Consider the following 15580-nt stretch of genomic DNA (forward strand, 5'->3'; position numbering starts at 1 on the left):
TAAAACCGCGCGAGATCCACGACCTCGAGATAATAATGGCCGCGGTGTTGCGGTTCACGCGAGACAGCCGTTGGAATTAAATCTCGCGTTTGTTGGCACGTTGGCAAGACTTGATTTCTCCCTCTTCGACTTCCCTGTTAATTCCTCCTTCGTTGGTTCCCTCGGAAACCATTCGATTCGCTGCGTCTCGTTTTATTTTGCAATTACGCGAGGATCGTCGGTTGCACGCTCGACGAAGGGTGTCTTAAAGGAATTTTTTTTTAACGGAAACGGATGAACGGACATTTTTTTAATTTTTACTGGGTTAGCGTGGATATTTTGGAGAAGCTATAGAAAAAGCTTCAGGGTATTTTATTTCGAGGATTGCACTATCTCGATACAGTAAAAGTTTCAAAAATATCCATTCAGCCGTGTAGTTTTCAAAACTTCCTCCATTTCCTCGATTTAACTTCGCGCAACGCGCAAAGATGAGGAAAATAGTAATCATAAAAAAAAAAGAACTAATAATAATAATACGACCGTAATTTCGAAAGATTACGTTAACAGACACCCTAATTAGGACCCCTCCCCCGACACTAACGCGTTTTCATTGCACGCAGACATTCCCACCAGTGCCACGAGGTAATTGCAGAGAAAAATCACGAGTAACGCGGGAGATTAACGTTAACCACGGTTTATGGACCAAGATCGTCGCGCAAAATAAACCACTCTGTTATCAGACCCATCAAAGAAAAAGTGGAACGAATTTCAGCGTCGAAATGAAAAAATTCAGCACGGAAAATTAAAAAATTCTGCTCGCAAGATTATTTCGAACGCCTCGTTAACGACTCGCAAGACCAGAGCGATAAAATCTCATCGCCAGCACGGATTGGAAAATATTCCAGCGATGCCTCGCGTTTCGTAGCTTAGTGAACGCGACAAACGTGTTATTGGCAAAGAAACGATGCGAACCTCGAAATTGTTGCATACTAACGTCCACGTGCGTACAAGTTCAGCGTCGATTGCTGCAACGCGACGTCCTATTTGCTGTTTCGCCGCAACAACGTGTTCCACTGACGACTCACGGTTGTTCGATAGTTGGGAGCTGCTGCAACTTCGATCGATCTAGACACTTTCGTTACGTTTAAGCGATAGGCGAGTTGAAGTTGGAGAACGTGCCTTTGATATCTTATAATATCTAATCGATTCTCGAAAATACAAACGTCTAACAGTGCCAGAGGATTACAAGCCTCGAGAACGCTCGACGGAATCCGTGAAATGCTGAATGCATATCACGGGTATTCAATTGTTCTACTGGATTGCGATCGTGCTAATAAACATCGTTGATTCCATTATTTTGGATGCAGATCTCATGCAACGAATGCTGCATATTGCGTTCACGAGCAGCGGACCGACGCTTTCCTCGTTAATTTATTTCTGTAATTCATATTTGTCAGCGAGAGGCAAATGATTCTCGAGAAACAATCGAACAATCCTTTTTTTTTTTAAATCGTGATACCGTTTTTGTCAGAATTTTATTATACGTAGCTTCCCGGTCTCGAAAAACGTGGCGTTCAAATTCGATTGAAAGTCCTCCCCACAATTATGATTCCATCTACCGTTAAGCAGTAAAGATAATTTAGATCGTGGAAGCTAATTTTCCATCAGTATTTGAGACGAGGCACTGATAGAATAAGAAGTTTCGTAGCTACTTAGGAAGTTTTAATTCCGAAACTCTAACGGCAGTGAACAGTTACAAAAGACATACAACTTTCCTCGTGACTTGTGAAGATTGCCAATTGAAACTTGAACGCCTCCTTTAATAAAAATCAGAATTTATCCTGCACACTGAACAAATAAAAATTCAATCGAATAAACGTCGATAATAAATAGCTACGCGTTTATTTTATTCGTTATCTAACGTATCTCTATACTCGTCTCCGATCAACACTAAACCTACTGACATTTCATTCCTACTTATTTCTTCGTCAATCAAATGACTGATCTTAAAGACACTTTTTTAATTGGATGCAAAAATATTTCACCAGATATTAAATTCAACAACAAATGAAACAATTGTATATAATTTGTAGGTCGTATATAAGAATCCACAGAAATTTGAAAAGGTTCTGGTAGCGGTAGGTTTAGTGTTAATTATCGAAAGCGTTTACCTTGGAGTTCTACAGAAACGTCTACCTTAAGAAGAAGATTGAATCGTGGGAAAATGTCTCGTCTTCGCTTCTCTCTCGAGCAATTCAATGTTATTAAAATTCTTCTACTTCACTTAACACGACGACGAAAAAGATCGCGCGCCGTCGAGGTATAAACTGAATATCGAAGTCGACCGGTGGCGTATTTCCTCTAACAATAACTGGATCGGGGCTTCCCGATACTCGAGCGTTTGTCCTAGACAGTTATTGGACGGGGGAAGAAATTGGTGGAAAAATTTCCAGCTTCGTTCTTCATCCCGATTGCTCAAGATTGCTCCGTCGACCCAGACATCGACCGTGACTTCATTATCGACTTCGCGACTCGGATTTTCCGCGTGCAATTAGACCAACCCTCCGAGCACGAAACGTCAAATCTCTCAAATACCACCGTTCCGTTCAGAAAATGTAAATACATATGGATCGATAACGAAATTAAGGAAGTCTCTTTCAGAATTAATTCTTCGTACAAAAAGGCACCGAAAAGTCCTTTACCATTTACCGATACGAAGCTTCGTTGACTAGATGTGAGCGATTAAACTTTGCTAGTTTGACTTTTGGCGCGCGTCGTGTGCGTCACAGTCAGCTGATCGCGCCGGGAATCTTTAACTGCTTGTATCTCGACAACGATGCCTTGAATTTTAAAATGGAAAAGGACTTTTCGATTCATTTCGATACGAGGATTTGAATATTCTTACTCTAGATTATTAAAAAAATTAACCCTTCGCAGGCCAGATCTTCCGATTTCAATACAGTCAAATCTCACTCGACATAGAATAACAGAGGGTTTAATTTGATCATATTCGCGATATTTCCTTCAGGAAAACAGTAACCCCAGTGATATAAACAAGTCGTAGCAAATTTATATGGCAACCACGGAAACATGAACCATCAGGTATTCCATCTGTTCCTCCCCGTAAGAACGTTCAATTATCTCGCCACCGAAAGTGCTTTGAGTCAGCGTACCATGCATCAAGCACAGTTATTAAAATCTAAATGCATAGGGTACCAAGAGTATTAATCTTTTGTTCGTCGTAGATCGTGTATCCATTAACCGTCGTCGTTGCTGGTTTATCGCCGTGCAATTAATTCTGATTACACGTTTTCGCCACGGAGCGCGGCTGGCGGTTAGAGGGGCGTTTAAAAATGAACGAAGACTGGTCGTTTGGAAATTCATGCCTTGAAAGCAACGTCCTGAACCATCGTCGGGCCATGCAGCGAATTCTAAACCGTCGCGCGGCAACGATATTCATAAAATTCAATGGTGCCCCATGCGCCAACGCTGGGACGACCAATTTACACGTTCGCGTAACAGAACAGAAAGGAAATGCGATTCGAAACCTCGAAATCAACGAGGATCCTTGCGATTCGCCGAGGGAATGGACGATGGTAATCGTGGCATTAAATTCGCAGCGTTTACGTTGGAGAAATTTTGTCTTCCACGTTGGACTCTGCTCCCTTAATGGAACTCTCTTTAAGGGGCGTCGGTGGTCTTTCTTTCGGTTGAAAGGGCTTCGAGTAGAAAGGGAGGGTTTCTGAATAGAAGATTTAATTTATTAGGGAGTTGATTAGAAAGGGGTATTGTCAGGGAAAATATTTTTTTTGGAGGGGTTAAAATTTATTTTAGCGTTGTGTTATTTTTTGGGTGTGTAGTTAGGATTTGAGTAGAGCGAGATGCAATAATTTGAAGGTGGTTTCCTTTGTAGTATTTTCAGAATAAAAAATATTATATCGGATGAAGAAATTAATTCTTTGCCTTTATACATTTAATTATTCGTAACTTCAATTTAGACAGAAATATTTGCCCAGCATTCGTTGCATTAAAGTATCATGACCTGCATGAAACGTACAGATTACTTTGACGTTTCGTTTTGCAACTGTATGTGCCTTCTTGGAATGTATAACTGAGACTTGAAAAGGCAGATAATTAATTCCTACAACTAATAGTCATAAAAAAAAAAGATTGAATTTACGTGAGTCTGAATAATCCTGCTCAGAAATAATTTCTTATCGAACCGAAAAAAGCGAGTTGCATTTGCTAGGATTGGCAAAGCCAGATAGGCAAAAACATACCAGGCAGAACAGTAGCGTTGATTCGCGGACGCGCAGATGTTATCCAAAGAAATTTATCGTTCCCAAAGCATCGAGCGTAACGCGCTCCAAAAACTGCTATCTAATCCGCCCTAAACGTGTCCTGGCAAAGCCGATACAAACGAATGAAAATTTAACAGCTGGTTTTAAACCGACGCCCTTCCACTCGTACATATATGTACAATCACGCACTTTTTGCCAACGTTCTACGCGGATTTAAAGTGGATTTAAACGAGACGCAGCGCTGCGAAAATTCGCCAACCGCGCGACCCGGAAAATTTCCATCTTTATTTCCCTTTAATTGGGAATTTTCCTCCCCGCGTATTTTCGTCCCCCTCCCCGTTCCCGTGGGAACGATGCAGGTGCACGCCAATTTACACGCACCTAACGAAACACGGGCCAAACACGTAACAAGGATACTGGGAACGAGACCACCCTAAACGTGGGCTACCAACAGAGGGATCGTGGCGTGTTGAGGCTTCTGGGAAGATGAGTTTATCGCGGTGGGGGTTTTTGAGAAACGGAAAGGCGATCTGAAAAGAGAGGTGGATGTGAAGAATTCCTGATAAGAAACTAGAAGGTCCTAAACAACGCTACTTTCAGCGATACCTTGATTATTGCAAGAAAGCTCCGTTTATTACTTGGAGTGGCAAGTAGGGGCGATTGTGATAACGATACTGATTACATTGGCTACCTTGATTATTGCATTCCAATGCTGCAATAATCGAGGTTCCACTGTACTTTGTCCACTAGTGTCGAGCGTGAAAGGCCCTCATCTACAGTCTTGACAAATGGAAGAAATGATCGTCAAGCAACAAGTAAGGTTAGGAATAATAGAAGGTACACCCTACTGGCTCTTGCACCTCTTGTAACAATCGAGACTCCACCATAATTTCGACACTAATAGAAGTTAAGCAACAAGTACATTTAAAAATAATAAAAGGAACACCGGCTCTTAGCTTTCGTATCCAACATAAAATGTGAAATATAAAATGTGCCTAGCCGCTAATTCTAGTCAAAATAATTTCGATTCTGTTCAAAGCGTCGTCCATTGGGGTTTTCCACCGAAAGCCAATAAAGACGCGTGCGAACACGGCGTGGAAACCGGCTAGGAAGAGTACGAGGATGGAAACGGGTGTAGCTCGAGGACCTTTCACAGGCCCTAACACGAAACCGCACTTCGGCGGCATTTGCGTTTTAACGCGCAACGCTTTTACACCAACCGATTCGCCCCCCTTTCACGCTGGAAACCCCTCACGCGATCCGCCGATTGTTCGATTTATTCCAACTTGTTCTCGACCGCTTTTCCTCTTTTCACTTGGCCGATACTTGTTGTGGAGGGCGTCAAAAACAGCTATTAGGTTGCGGACATGAAAATGACGAGAAAGCGTATCTGTTTAAACCGAAGTTGCACATTATCGAATACAGAGGCACAGAATTAATTTCCGCATCTGTGAATCACTGATGATGGTGTTTCCAAGGATTTCTAGTCCACCGTTTCTGACTATTTACGGTTCGTCGAATTGTTTAAGAATAATGCAATATCAGCACTCGGGAGGACAGGATTGGGGATTCCAAGAGGAGCCTAATCCTACCCATAAGGCGAATGCGATCCAGCAATGGTGTCGGTTCAATTTCCCGCAGTTCATCAACAAGGACGAGTGGCCATCCTATTCATCTGACCTTAATCCGACGGATTACGGTGTGTGGTCTGTTTTGGAGGCGAGGGTCTGTACTAAGCGCCACAACAGTTTGTTGTCGTTAAGGAAGTCCCTACTTACAGAGTCGGGGAATGTAAATCTTTAACACGTGGTGGAATAGCAAACAAAAAAAAATGCCTCCATTGAACAAATAAACTTCGTACAAAGTTTACGCGACTCCGATACTGTAAAATTAAATGGCACTAAAAGTGACGACTTTTAATTAATTAATTAATAACAGTAATTAATAATAGTTAATTAGGGAGATACCATCGAGACAAACTGCATTTAAAACTAACGCGAGCTGATTGATGACGATTATTATCATAACGATGTTTATATCGTCCTAACAAGGGGAAATGAATTTTAAGCGAGGGCGGGACGCTCACCGCGATAAATCACCGTAATCGTTTCACGTTAAACTATGCACGCGAATAAAACGGCCTGGCAAACGGACATCAATTTTCATCGATAACCAGTTGTTTGCCACCATTCACGGTCGTTCGATAAATTAAGTAACGCGTCGACTGCACCGTTAACGAAGAATCTCGTTCGACCAACAAAAGTGAAGTCTACGGGTGAATTATTTGACCAGCTACATGTGCAGATCCGACTTGGAAGCCGGGACCGATTAGCGTTCGTTCATAGTTCAACGTGGCTGTGGAAATGTTCCATTTTTATTTATTCCCGTCTCTGGATGGCTTTTGTTCCGATTCCTAAACCAGTGTTTCTCGTAATTCCATGGCTCTCCTCCAGAACAGAATTCAAATATTGTCTTTGTATGTATACTTTTGTTTGCTTTCGTCGATCTATAACGTAGAACACTGTCGGTGAGGCAGGTTACTCTGTTGGCAGCGTAGAGCACTCTGTCGATAACTCCTTCGATCAATCATGGCTCTACATTGCCGAGCCTTACCGGCAGAATGCGCTGCATTACCTACCACCTATTCCACTCTACCACTTTCAGATAATTAGGCACGTAATCTTACGATTGATTATCGCACCTATTAATTCAGTCTTGAAAACACATGTGTCTTCTTCCATATCACATTTACATCGTTCTACATCAATCCTTAACTTCTGAATGTTTCTATATTGTTTACGTGTCTATTGGGACCCACTGGCCCTCTATAGCTGGGGTGCCTCGGTTTCGCTGGCCCCGTACCGCAGCTATAATTAAATATAGCTACAACCCCTGAGGGTTCTATCGCATCTAATATTTAATTTATGATTCTTATCTCCCGATCAATTCCAATTTAGTATGCACATTATTCATGACAATAGGAGAATAATGTGAATTTCCAAAGTGAATTTCCTTGTTTATCCATGCGTACCTCTCCTCATCTCTTTAATGAGTGTTTTTAATAGAAATATGAGGAGCCATTATTTTACTGTAACATCGTTTTTTTTTTCTGTGTTTTTTTTCCCACGAGCTAGTAGAACACAGCTGAAGAAACACCGGTCTAAATTTTCCGCTATAATTATCCGAGAGATTTCCCCAGCGCGTTCGCCTTTGAATCGCCTGAAAATTCGAAGCGCCATTATGCCCGAGTTGCATTTTTTCTGGAATATTACGCGAACCAGTGACAAAGAGGTGTTTGTCCTTTGTGTCGCGTAAAAGAGCGACGACGCTTTTCACATCATAATCGAATAACACAAGGGTGTAATAAAATGAAAAAAAAAAGAGAAAAAATTTGGTGCGAATGGATTTTCGCATTTTTCTGTTCACACCACTTTCAGCATAATCTAGCGCGTACTACTGGCACTTTTTACGCTTCGTCAATTTATTAGAATAATTATCAATACATTCTCGTTATTTATTCATGAATATTCACGTGCGAAGTAGCCAGCCTTGCCAAACCCTGTTATACTTATTCTGGGTATTTCAGGCTGAAGCATGGTAATGGCTGGAAGTACCTTCCGGAAAATAAAACCTTGATAAATACGTAGATGTAATTATAAACAGAGTAGGTGTGCTCATCGAGACGAAACAAATTCTAATCGTATCTATATTCTTACTACTAGGCTGTGGATCTTTATGCAAAATAAAATCTTGACAAACTTAGCTGAAAAAGTGAACCTAAATAGGAATTTATTGTACCCCGCAAATGTTATAATCAGAACTTTACTTTCAATATAATTTTTTATATCATATTTCGTGCATCAAATTTCCTATGAACGCATAAAAATCTCCAGTCTACTTATTACGGCTTACAAGGCGGCGCCCAAGCAAGCCAAAGAACTAAATAGAGGATCGTCGATTCCATTGACTGGCTAGGACTTTAACTTTAGGACGCCCTGTACGCGAGCTCGACAAGGAAAACTACAGAATGGAAGCAAACAGGAAACATTCCTGAGATTAAAACATCTACATATGCATCCAGACGTTAGGAAAGAAGATTGTGTACATCACCGGGGCATCCAGGATATGCAAAGAGGTTTTTCTTTGAGGAAGCAGAGGAGATACAGAAATTGTAGCATTACAAGATTTTAAGGTCACGTTGCGAAACATCAGTTCCCCTGAATCACATCCTTTCTCGTGTTTTCTCTACGACCATTTGTCATGGTTTTATATACTCGAACCTGCGCTCTGTTTTATTCCACTCTGCGCGTAACCTGAGTCTTGATCCGATGGACACTACATGCGCTGTAATTGTTGTTATTTCTCCAGAACTGAGACTTGGGTTATCAGCTCAGTAACTTGGATAATTGGTGCTTTAACATTACGGAGTAAGGATAAAATAAATATTCCTACTCGAACTAGATTTACGACAAAAAAGTAAATAAGAAATAAATACTAAATGATTGAATATAAAGCCACAGAATTGATTTCTACGTCAAGGATATTCATTTCCTGCTCGTTGATTAATGAAATACTTCGTGAAACGATACCAAGCAACGTTAACTGAAACGATATTTATAAAACAATTTCGCGTTCCACAAAGTTTCATTTCATAAGGTATTTCTGATTTCTTGAATAGCGTGCGCGTTACTTAACCCAGGATAACGACCAATGAACATTGAGATTTGCAATGTGCGACACGAAAAAGAACGACAGTGCTCCCCGCGGTGTCTGATAATTTACCGAAAGGAGAAGTTACTTTGGGGTTAACACGCAGTGCGAGCCAAACAGCATATAAATGCGAATGCAGATGTAAACGCGGTTTCCAGCAGCCATGGCCCCTCGATTTGAACACCAGATGCAGCTCGTACGGTCGTAGTTAACTGCTGAATTGCAGTGGGAGCTTTTTACATCTGACCCGAATCGAGGCCAGCATACAGATACGAACGTAATATTTTCATGGAGCATCTAACACAACCGAACGAGTTACAACTTTCTTTTGGTCGACATGTCACCCAGAAATGGGGCTGACAAGACTTCCCATTACTAAAAACAATTAATTTCGAAGGTGAGGTGGTAATAAAAATAAATTGGCGTATGATTCGTGAATTTGGAAAGGTTAAAAATTAAATACTGGAACGAGTGATAAATTACATAATCATGGATAATCTAGAGAACAAGTTTCAACCGAGTAGACATTTTTACGAGTCTTACTCAGGCGATCAACGCATTAAATTATTGAAAAAAGAAAAGAGAATAAACTGTATCAAATGTAAAAATGCTTCGAATCAATAGAAACCATGAATAAATAAATCCTCGATGAAGAACCACCTGATCATTGTTTACATATAAACTGGAAATATATCGAAACGAAAGCTTTCAATTCTTTCCATTCAATTCTGCTTTTTTCATCACTGGAAACACACACTCTCGATTCAAACGCTAAAGTAGCAGAACATTTGTAGCTAGGTGAATATTAGTTCTGTATGTCGATATATTACTCGGGAATCGATTTCGTTTTGCCAGACATTTTGTCAATATCGGACAGGAAACAAAACACGAGGCCCCCTTTCGCCAAACACAGTTGTACGAACATGCGCGAGGGAAATGGCGATTTCGATGTAGTCTAACGCGATGGAAACCGTTGAAATCCTTAAAAATTTCTGCTCTGTCGGTCAACGGAAATAAGGAAAAAATATTTGTTGAGTCTACGAGATACGTATAAACGGTGTGTAGAAGGAAAAGTCCAGGCTGGTGTTCATTTGATTCGAATTAATTCCCAAAGATGATTTTTTTGAACGATTTAATTACTCAGCCCCTAATCGATCTACCTTTCTATATTAAAATTTAGAATCATTCCGTTTATTCAAAAGCTACGCGTACTACTTTCTATTCGAGATCTTTTCGTTTACAATAGCATGACTGAAGAAAGGCGACTGAATTTCACGATGATCACGCAAGAGAAATAGAAGAAGAATGGCTGATACAAATACGATTTGGACGTCGCGTCTCGGAAAGACGCTCCAGCCTGAAAGGATCGTCCGTGACCAGAGATTGCTGGAACATTCCCCTCGTTGAGTTACGAAATTCGCGAATAAATATTTATGATGTATAATGCGCAGATGTATTATTTATCTTCATCCATATCTACGTAAAACTTCGAGTCCTACAACCCCGATATATTTATGAGTTTCTCGGATAAAAATACACTCCCTGACGCTACGAAGTATCACGTGAAAATATTCTCAGGATTCCAAAAATAAAAAATGTCGATAATGAAAACGTAGGAAGGTAGAAAGGTTATTCGAGCGAAGAATTGTTTACACGACTCGCGGTAATATTATAAAGTGCATCTGCCATTTCGTGGCAATTCTGATGAATGAAAATATCGATGCACCGTAACATCAACTGGTGGCTGGAAACCCTCCTTTATTTATTCGGTATTAATATAAAGCTTCGCTTGTTTGGGTTGGCATGCAGAGCGATATAAAGTGATTCGGTTTCCCCAACGGGTTTCTGACGTTTTGTTACCGTAACGATGGGGAAATGTTTATAAATATTTGTTGCGATAAAGACACTGAATAAAATCGCTTGCTTCCTTCTTTCATTTAAAAAATAAACGTTGAAACGATTAAAATAATTTTTGGGAACGATAGCTAAAGGTCTAAGACGGCTCGTGTATGCGACTGTGCCCCTTAATTATGACAATTCGCACGTCGAGGACTCTCACTGTGCGTGTTCACTAATTTCCGCTTGTTTCAAAATTCACTGACTCGCAAAAACAAATCGGAGAGCTAAATATACAGAACTTTCGTAGCAGACATGTTAACCTCTCGAGGGATATTGATCACATGTGCATGTTATAGAAAAATTATTCACGATCAGTGTAACTCTTGAAATTAAGAAATATATAATATCGAAGGGAGACATCGTATATCGAAATCGAATCAGAAATAAAGAATGCATCGATTTTCCTCAAAAATGTGTCCAATGACTCACCGTAGCGCGCGTCGAAGTCGTTCCAGAGGAAAACCAGCGCCGCGAGAGTTTGCGGAGAGATTAATTAAGACCAATCGTCGTCCAAAGACAATCACCGTTGCTTAGCCACGCGTCGACCCAGCCGATCTCATCGTCGCTGGTTCGATAACTGTTTTCTATCACCACGCGAACTCCGTTTTCACACTCCGCGGGCACAGATCCTCTAACGACGTCCTCGAGCCTCGATACAGCCACAGTCGATAGTTCCCCCAAGTTGTTACCCGAGCGACCTCGTCAGAATATCGCCGAACGACTCGAAATGTATTCTATCCCAGCCGATCCCAAACGAATCGTACCATCGCGGTAAAATCCTGGCCACGAGGGATCGAGTCATATCACAAATTTTGATATCGGGTAAAACGCGACGGATTCACGATGGCACCATGGTGTCCTCGCGGGGTCGAAGGACGAGGGGCACCTCGTCTTCGAAGACGAAGCACGTGGTTGAGATACGAAGCACTAGGTTCCTTCTACGTCCTCAAGTTCGAAGCACTGACCGATGGAGACGATCGAGATCAAGAATTTTCCCTTAATTTTAAATAGAAGATCTTCGAATCTTGAAAGAAGTCGCTCCCTGGCGATTAACAGTGTCTTCCGAAGGATACTCTGGTCCTTTGGACATCCCCAAATATCCCACGAGGTGTCTTCAACCTTCAATTTTCAAAGTACAGAATTCTTTCGCTATCCACGCAACCTTCCCCTTTCTTTTTCCTTTTTCTTTTTTTAATTTCCACCCCAATCCAATCACTAATAGCACTTAGTGAACCGATCTACGCTCGACACTCGACGGGTTAGCGTCGTATCGATTGTCAAACGTGATAGCAGCGCGTCGCGAGCCAGCGATAGTCCATGACGGGGGTAGAGATGACTCTTCTTGGAACGGTTGAACGAAACTGGCAGCGGGTGGTCGCGCGCCACCGCGAGCAGGGTCACCTGGCACCGAGAGCGTCGCGACGCGCGTCTCTCCGTGCGACTCGAGCCCAACTGGCGCAAGCTCTTCCTCCCAACTGGTGGGGAGACAACTCCAAGTACGACCCCCGAGCGCGCCAAGACTGGCGCTCTCGATTCTGGCGGGTTTTTGCTCGCCATTCGACTCCTTGATCCAACCGATCGCGCGGTATTGTTCCAGAGGTGACGGAAGAGGGAGGATTCTCGCGCTTCGGGTACGAGGATTATTGCTCGAATTGGTTTCGACGTAACTTCCGCGATTTTAAAGGAAGAAGCCACTTTGGACTTGTAAAAATCATAGACATATGTTCGATCACTTTTTTTGCGAAATCGATTAGGTTAATGGGAAATCTGTTCGCTGGGGTTTGTTACGCATATATCGAGGAATATTAGAGTTCTCTTCGAACGATTCTCTCGAAAGCCAAGTATTTTCATTTTCTACACGATGTAACGTGTGAAACAATTTAACTGAAAATTAATTTTTCAGATTTTCAGAAAACAGATTTTCAATCGAGTCATATGTTTTCGAAAAATACATCGTTGAATATACCTGTGATTTTCGTGCATCTGAGGTGGCTTTTTTTAGTTTCATTTTATATATATAGTGTGTTATTGTATTTAATATTAACAAGGCCTGACGAGAATTAGGTTTGTCCTTCGAAAAAGTCTGTCTGTATTTTCCAAGCAAACGAGGAATAACGACTCCCCTGCATCCACGTTCATAAATAAATGAGTAAATAAATAAGCAACGCAGTTACGGTTAATCCCGTCCGTCAAAACTTGTAACGACGTCGTTGGAGTTTAAAGCGTTGTATCGTTTTAATTATATTACATTATCCCCGGGCACAGCCACCGAGACAGTTCCTTGGGTACGAGAGGTACGAGAGTAACGGGAAAATTTAAATTTCTGACTTCATGATTAAAAATTTTCATATCTCCACATAAGGAAGCAGGGGTGCGTATATTGCCACTCTAAATGGAAAATTTCATCCATTCGAAAAGGGAAGCACGTCTTCGAGAAACGGGTAATGAAGGTGGGAGATACAGAAAATATACGTAAAAATAATAACTGTTGAGATTAAAGAAATAACTGCACGCAACGACCACTTTTGTATCGACAAGAACGCTATAATTATAATAAAAACGTCAGGTAAACACGTTTTGTGTTCGTACCTTATTTCCAACGTCGTGGGAAACAGGACGAACATGTTTTCTCATAGAATTGTTATTTTTATTATCGGCAGCGTTAAATGAAACTCCAGATGAAAAATATTCATTTCACGATGCAGTTGGAACTTTTAAACAATTACCTAACAAAGTACCTCCTTCAAATTTAAAAGAGTTAAAGGAATTAATTTTGAAAGTTAACTGTCGATGAAAATGAATGTAAATGAAATTCATAAATTTGTATAAAGTTACAAAAATAAATACTACAATAAATGTCCTAGAAGTATTAGTTTGCCTAGCCAACGCGTTTAAAAGACTCTTGTAAAAATTCGATGGCCTAATGTTTATTCTTCGAGAAACCTACTTCCACCTTACATGATTTCTACAGCACGAATCCCCGAAGAAAATCAGATATTCTGGAATAATGATCCCGGGTAATAACTCAAGTAGAAACACGCCGGGCTCGGCGGATACGTTCCCTTATCCAGCGTTCAGAAATTCAATTGCAGTTACACGCGGAAGCTCGAAGTTCAATCTTGCTGAAGTGTACACATGATCTTCCTCACAATACGGTGGAATCGAGGATACACGGTGGTTGCAACATTTTCTTCGGGAATCAAATTACACGGACACACGTACGAGCTACGAAGAATACGGTAGCGTGAGAAATGGCGATCCTCCCCGTGGAAGTTACGACTCCTGCGAATAAACGAGCTCCGCTATCAAACCGTGCGAAAAGTGGAATAAAATTATCCGCGGATGTACATCCCCCGGAAAAATGATACGACGACGATAGGATGGATGCTCCTAATTCGAGTTTGACGGCACGCCAAATTGCACGCAAAACAGGGCTGTCTGCGCCGCTGAGAAATGCACGACATATTTTGCAGAGGTCTCGGTGCAAACGATCCAGAAAACTTCAAAGAAAATTGCCGATGAAGGAAGGTGGAATCGGAGATGAACAAAATTTTAATCGAGTAGTAGTTTACGAGTAAGATTTAGATTCGTTTAGTTCTAAATTAATATTAAGATAGGTTGCGTTTATTTCATTTTGTTCACACTGTTGAAACTTGTATTTTTATTCTGCAAGTAGTGCAAGAAGGTTGTTTAGCTTTTACTCGCTATTGGAAATTTCTGTATAAATAACAATCTCGTCACATCGCTGAATCAAACTGAATGAGAAGTTGCAGTAAATGGAAAGAAATATTGTTTATCGATGGGAAAAAAAATTTCAGAGAGGACATACCACAGAATTTTGTAGCAAGGCAACTGGTATCTCTGGATATTAATTCACTTATGGTCCGGTAAAAGTATCAATTGATTCGCGAACGTGAGGTTACAAAATAAAATCGAGAATAATTTTGTCTCGGAGCGTGTAAAGTGCGAAGTGTCCACGAAAAGGTACCGCAACGAGGAAGTTGTACAAGAATAAATTGAAAGAAGTACACAGCAAGGTAGATAAAACCTTTGACTGGGTCGCTTTAAACTTTTGCCACCTAGCCGCGCGGAAACTCCTAAATGATCTTTTATATCGCAGCGAGCAAGACGTTTATGCGAATAAAATAGAACAGCTCTTCCATGATGTTCCAAAAATTGCTCCACGGGACGCGATGGTAACTGGGTGACCTTGCGTTACTGTCCCCTTTAACTGTACCGTAACTGGACCATCTAATGACGTTTCGCTCGAGTGTGGAGGAAAATTACCGAATTTGGACCGCTTCGCGCATTTTCCAACCCCCTATGCGCGAGAAATTAAATATTTTTGGGAACGCTGAAACCCGAAATGTCCCTTCTATTTTACTTGTTTAAAGCAGAGCTTTCATTTTCCCTTTTTAACAACGTATTCTGGAGTTACTAAGAGCTTTTATATGCCACGAATTTTACAATCGAAAATTATCATTTCAAATATTTACGAACGTTTCGGTTAATCAATTATATACATAATTATTTGAAACTCTAGTTTAAATAGCAATATCTTTTTTGTCATCAGTGATCTGAATGTCGAAATTTAGTTGGAAAAATCCCTTCTGGTATTACAAACCTTGGAAATTGACAGTCTGCGCTGCATCGACGGAACATACTTCGACACACATGTGTCATCGCTGCAA

The 15580-nt window shown here is 41.0% G+C and overlaps 1 protein-coding gene across 3 annotated transcripts in view; it reads right to left on the reverse strand.

The window, feature by feature from the left end:
• Nucleotides 1–15580, reverse strand: part of LOC128880835 (cysteine-rich venom protein-like) — a 61885-nt gene that overhangs the window by 44046 nt on the left and 2259 nt on the right. Inside the window, exon 1 of one of the 3 annotated variants that reach the window (XM_054131322.1) lies at nucleotides 11319–12680. The exons of 1 other annotated variant lie outside the window; for it this stretch is intronic. The gene's annotated coding sequence lies outside the window, so the exon portion shown is untranslated. Of the gene's footprint in view, nucleotides 1–973; nucleotides 1086–11318; nucleotides 12681–15580 lie in introns of those variants that run through there. One more of the 3 variants, XM_054131324.1, reaches the window with a different exon arrangement.

Source organism: Hylaeus volcanicus, chromosome 8 (genome assembly GCF_026283585.1).
Source record: "Hylaeus volcanicus isolate JK05 chromosome 8, UHH_iyHylVolc1.0_haploid, whole genome shotgun sequence".
In the NCBI taxonomy this organism is placed as follows: Eukaryota; Metazoa; Arthropoda; class Insecta; order Hymenoptera; family Colletidae; genus Hylaeus; species Hylaeus volcanicus.